Here is a 6,000-nt window from a genome sequence, read left to right as displayed (position 1 = left end):
TTTAAAAAAGGGGGAGGGGGTATTTTTAATGGATTTTTTTTCTCCAGTTATATTTCATCAAACTACATGTACATAATATTGATTAAGTGTCCCTCCAAGTTTCTGGGGTTTAAAATAGCTGTCCAGCATTACACCTCTGTGGTCGAGAGCTCATACCTACATGTATCCTAGGGCTTGCAAAGAGCAATGCTTCTTGTTTTGTGTGTTTTTTTTACTACTAAGCTTTCATACTAATATAAACTTGAACAATTCTTGAGTGAAAACACTAATATTTCCTTTAAAAAATCAGTTGACTTTCATATAAACTTAAATAATGTCGATATGATTTTAGTATTGATAAAACAGGGGAAAAACTACTCTGAGAAAGAAAGAGGGGAAAAATAGGCTCTTAGTCTAGTCTAAGATTTCCCTTCGGGGGAAATCCCACTCCTGAGTATAGATTCGGGGGAAGGGGGGGGGGGCTGGTTATGGGGGAAATCCTACTTTGTACACGGGTTGTCATAAAAATTACATCATTCAAATGTTTTGATTTCATAATTCCATTTTTCTCGTAGAAAGATACATTTTCTCTATCATAGAAAAATATATTCCTTTGCAAAATCAAGGTTGTAAATGCTAAGTACATTACCTAATTTAACATATTTTAGAAAAAATATAGAAAGAAAATGACAGAATTCGAAAGGCTCAATAAAAAGGCAAGCGGGGGAGGTCGGGAAGGGGCCCGGACCCCCCTCCCTGGGATTTCAATTACAATTTTTTTTTTGCCTGTCAAAAACTTTGAGAGTCAAATTTTTTTTAAATTGGAACCGTGCATGAAAGGACTACCGATTTTCTGTGCTTTTCTCTGATCTTGGGTGTCAAAAACCAAAGCGCATGCGGGGCTTGATAGAAATAGAAAACTTGAAATGACCTAATGGAAAAAATAATGATGGAGAAACGGTTGAAATAGAAAGCTACTTGATGTTTTTCTCTTTGCAAGACAGAGAGTACAAAGTGAGAAAATTAAATAGAAAGAGGAATCAAGGATATGAATGGGGATATGTATGTCTGTGACAATTTCATATTAAAAATCTTACATTTATTTATAAGATTATAAGATTTTTTAGTGTACATCTTAATATTTTCAACGAAGATTCAAAAATTGATAAGTTTGTGCCCTGTTATTTTATCTAATTTTTTTAAACAATAAATAAATAAATAAAATTCACAATAAACAACTAAAATATGCAATTATAACGTTGAAAATGTTGTAACAACGTTGACTTCAATAACGTTATTTTGACGTAACGTCAATGTGTACCAACACCGTGCGCAACGTCATAGTACTTATTAAAAATGAATACTTTACACCATTGCTTGGTAGCAATATACAGGTATTTATTTACAAGCTATGCATTAATTTAATAACTTATCAAAAGCATGTTAAGTTAAAAATTTTGTTGAGCTATATATATAGAGAGAGAGAGACCGGTTCAACACTTTCAAATTATACCATTGAGGTTTGAAAAAATTAAAATTGTAAAGTTAAAATTGTAAATATAAGTAATAAGGTATCATTTTAAAACTTTTATCTGGATGTATATACAGGTTGGCATGTGATCAAATCTATCATACAGCCCATCGGGCCAATGTAAGGCATTTTGTTCCGAATTCCAGTCCTAACACATTTTTAGCTCTTGTGGTCAGAAAACCAGAAAAGGTTATGCGATAGTAAGGTGTCTGTAAAGACTTTAAAATGCTACTCCTACAGTGGCGGATCTAGGAATCTTGAAAAGGGGGGCCCGACCAGTTTGGGGTCGGGGTAGGGGCCTACAGCCACACCAAAATAAATTGTTTTATTAAATCTTATGTATATTTTGGACACAAAAGGAATAATACACATTTATGTTATTAAAAGCTACCTCTCTTATCCGAGTATCAATGAATCTGAAGTCCAATTTCAGTATAACTAGGTACATGTGTACATAGAAACTAAACTAAGGTACATAATTCTGTATATCTATTTTTAATATCAATGAACAATGTTGCCAAGGTTACGAAAGATAGAAATTTCTGTGAATTCTTTCAAAACACAACTCCTACAGTTAATTTCGATTTCAGTATAACCTGGTTGATAAGTAGACTATACTAAGATACAGTATTCTATGTACCGGTTTTTGATTTCGATAAATGGTTTTGTCTTGATTTTTTGATCTTTTAAAAGTCTGCTTTCAATATAATTTGGTATACGCAAGTAAACTACACTATGATACATAATTCTATATCACTTTTTAATTTTGATGAACAGTGTTGCCATGGGTACTATAAATTAAAGATTTCTGGGAATTTTTTTCATAACACTACTCCTTCTACAGTTTAAGTGTGATATCAATCTAACCTGGTACACAAGTAGACTACACTAAGCTTCATAATTCTGTATATTGGTTTTTGATTTTGAGTAAGCATCTCCTGCTGTCCGGTCACACCGCTGTGAGCCCTATCTATTGACGAGGTAGACGGAACATTCCGTAGTCAAAGGCCTAAAACTTGGCATGAAACACGTCAACCAAAATATTATCCAATGTTGTTGAAATCACTGTAACATCAGTTATCTGTCAGTAACCTGCCTCGGTTTGAAAAATGATCGTACTGGGGGCATGCTCTTGAGTATCGAATAAGTTGGGAGACATAAACACCATATGCAGATGATAGCAGAATATTGCTACGAAAATGAGGAAAGTTGACAATCGGAATGGAAAAAGGGGGGTCACTTTTTTCTGAGTAGATTATTTTGCTATTAATAGTAAAAAATTTCATTTAGATGCTGATTGCCCCTCAACCCCCCCCCCCCTTCCTCTTTTTCTTGCTGTATAAGGTCGAGCACAGGCAAATACTCCTGGATTTTGGCAGTTAAGGGTTAAGGGAGATTTGGAAAATCCCCCTAACTTTCTGAACAGTTTAAGGGGTTTTTTGGGGTGTTCAGATTATTTTGCCTGGGATTGGCAGATTCTATTGTGTTCCTTTATTTCAAGTACTTCGGGATATAATATCGAGTCGACATTTGAACAGGTTGGAGAGAATACTCGAGATCGGGTATTATCCGTTAAATCGCGATATTGGGTATATGCAATTTTCTGTAAAAAAAAAAAAAAACAAATTATAAAGCAACGGCGCATTATGCCAGTTAGTGTTAGATGTACCTCCGTGTCTTGAGAATTTATTTTAATTGAACCCCATATACAGGTTTGTCTGAAGAGTTCAAAATGGCACGAGTAACACAGTTGGGGTAGCAAGGAAGACACGACAGTGTCAAATGCCATTACCAAAACAAAAACAAGTTATTTGAGTGTATTTCCCAAGCTTAATGGCTAAGGTTAATGTTTACCAAAAGTAGGTCAGACTCCAAAGTCAGGATCAAACAGTCAAAATTGATGCTAGGGCTTTCATATTTTCTATGCGTATTCCTTGTGCCAAGACTAACAGTTTGACCTTTTACACTCGAGCCTGGAGTTTGATCTACTTTTGAAAAACTTTAACCTTGGCTATAACTTTGATTAGTTGGTGCTGGGCTTTCATATTTCACAGGTGTGTTTCTTGTGACAAGACTTTCCCTTCTTATAATTAATTTTATTTTATCCTTACTCTTCCATTTTAATTTGAAGATTTCATGAATTCTTGATACTTGTATTAATTTTCCGGTAACAAAATACTATTCCTTAGTAATCATTTATGTCCCCGGCTTTCGCAAAAGCGAGGGGACATTAAATCCCGTTCATCTGTCAGTCTTGACTGTCAAAAATATTTAGCCTTGGTCGTAACTTTTGAATGAGAAAAGATAAAGCTTTCATATTTTACATGTACATTACCTTTGACAATGTACATTACCTTTGACAAGACCTTTCTTAATACTTGTATACTATGACTTTAGACTCCTTGACCTTAATTGACCCACTTATCAAACTAAAAAAAAATCACCTTACTCAATGAGAAGAGTAAGGAATTTAATATTTCACAGGTACATTACCTGTGACAAGACCTTTCCAAATATACTATGATTTTTGATCCCGTGACCTAGACCTTGAAGTTACTTTTCAAAATTTAACAGTGGTGATAACTTTTAAATGAGAGAAGATAGGGCATTCATATTTGACATGTGCAATACCTGTGAAAAGACGTTTCCTAATATGCTATGAAATTTGACCTTTGTCCTTGACCTTCAAGTTTGACCTTATTTTCAAAAGGTCTATTATTGCTGGTAACTTCTGACGAAAAGATTTATTTTATAATTGATATTTTATAATTGATATGTGCATTACCTGTGACAAGACGTTGCCAAATGTACTGATTTTAAAGCCCTTAAATTTAATCTTAAAGTTTGACATAATTTTTAAATAAAAATTAACATTGCTGATTTTTTTTTGAAAGAGAGAAGATAAGGCATTTATATTTGACATGTGCATTACCTGTTTCAAGACCATTTCATTTGACATCGTAACGTTGACCTTAAAGTTTAACCCTACAGTTTTTTTTCTTTCTTTGGTAAAACTTTTTGAATTGATTTTACATGTACATTACCTATGACAACACTTTTCTGATAGGTATATCCTTTTTGACTCATGGCCTTGACGTAGAAGTTCGACATATTTATCAAAAATTTAAACTTTGGTCATAAATTTTCCTGCAGTAGGGAAAGGGATTTCATATTTTTTTCACACGTGCATTACTTTTGACAAGACCTTTAGAATTGTGTTATATTTTACTTCATGACATTAATCTTGAAGTTAGATGAAGTTTTTAAAAGTTTTGTCTTTGCCGTCAGCTTATTTTGTTGCTGCTTCATTAACATAAATGAAGGCAAATATAAACTTTGCCAATGATAAGTACCTTATATCCCAGTTCTATAAAATGTTTATGCCCCCTTAAACGAATATTCGGGTCAAAATAGTTTTTGTCTACTAGACTACACAAGTCCTGACGAACAGTGGCATTTAAATCATGTTTGTGATATGACCCTTGACTTAATGGACTTCAAGTATTTCTCGAAAAGATGCGAATGTTATGTCATAAAAGTATATTTTTAAGGTATAGTGGGTCATTGCTCCATATTTTTGGTAACCGAAAAATGTATATTTTTATGCAAACCTTGAGGATTAACTTTCAAAAAGGTGGAGCGAAGACCCACTCATATCAAAAAAATAGTGTTATAGTATGCGAAAATGACTCTTTTTGCCCGCTTTAGTGTGTGTCTAATATTTCACAGGCAAATAATTTCAATCTTTGAGGGATTTTTGCAAATTGTAGAGATTTTACATAAAGTATATTTTAATGTTAGACGAAATATCAAGGAAAATTTTGATATAATAGAAATTTAATTTTTCATCTTCATGTTTGTCACACTATAGGCTTATCGCTCGTCATGTTCACCCATCTCCTTTTTAAATGGTTTGAGCTATGCGTTTTACATCCTTGTGACAAGACCTTTCTTTGGGCACTCACATGCATATTCGACCTTAACCTTTGAGTTTGAAGTACTGTTGAAAAATCGTTAACCTTGGACACAGCTCTTATCTTCTTTGGTGCTAAGGCTTTCATAGTTTCACATCTGTATTTCTTGTTACATGAACGTCGCTTTGAAACCAACATTTTTGACCTTGACTTTGGAGTTTGAACTACTTTTGAAAAACTTTATCCTTGGCCATAATGTTTGAATTGTTGGAGCTATTGTTTTTAGTTTTCAGTGTATTTTTTATGACGAGTCCTTCCCATTTGTACCAACATTTTTCACTTTGACCTTGGAGTAAGACTTAGGTGTGAAAAACTTTAACCTTGGAATAACCTTAAACTCTCGGTGTTTCATATTTTACAATGTATTCCTTGCGACAAGACCTTCTCTTCGATATCAACATTTAGGACCTCTTGTTCTTGAGTTCGATTTACATTTAAAAAAAATTAACCTTGGCCTTACTTTAGAACGCTCGGTACTAGGTGTTTCATATTTCACAGCGTATTCCTTGTGACAAG

The sequence above is a fragment of the Saccostrea echinata genome, unplaced genomic scaffold, assembly GCF_033153115.1.
Source record: "Saccostrea echinata isolate AGI-Se365-2 ecotype Australia unplaced genomic scaffold, CSIRO_AGI_Sech_v1 ptg000054l, whole genome shotgun sequence".
Classification (NCBI taxonomy): Eukaryota; Metazoa; Mollusca; class Bivalvia; order Ostreida; family Ostreidae; genus Saccostrea; species Saccostrea echinata.
This window is presented reverse-complemented; position numbering follows the sequence as displayed.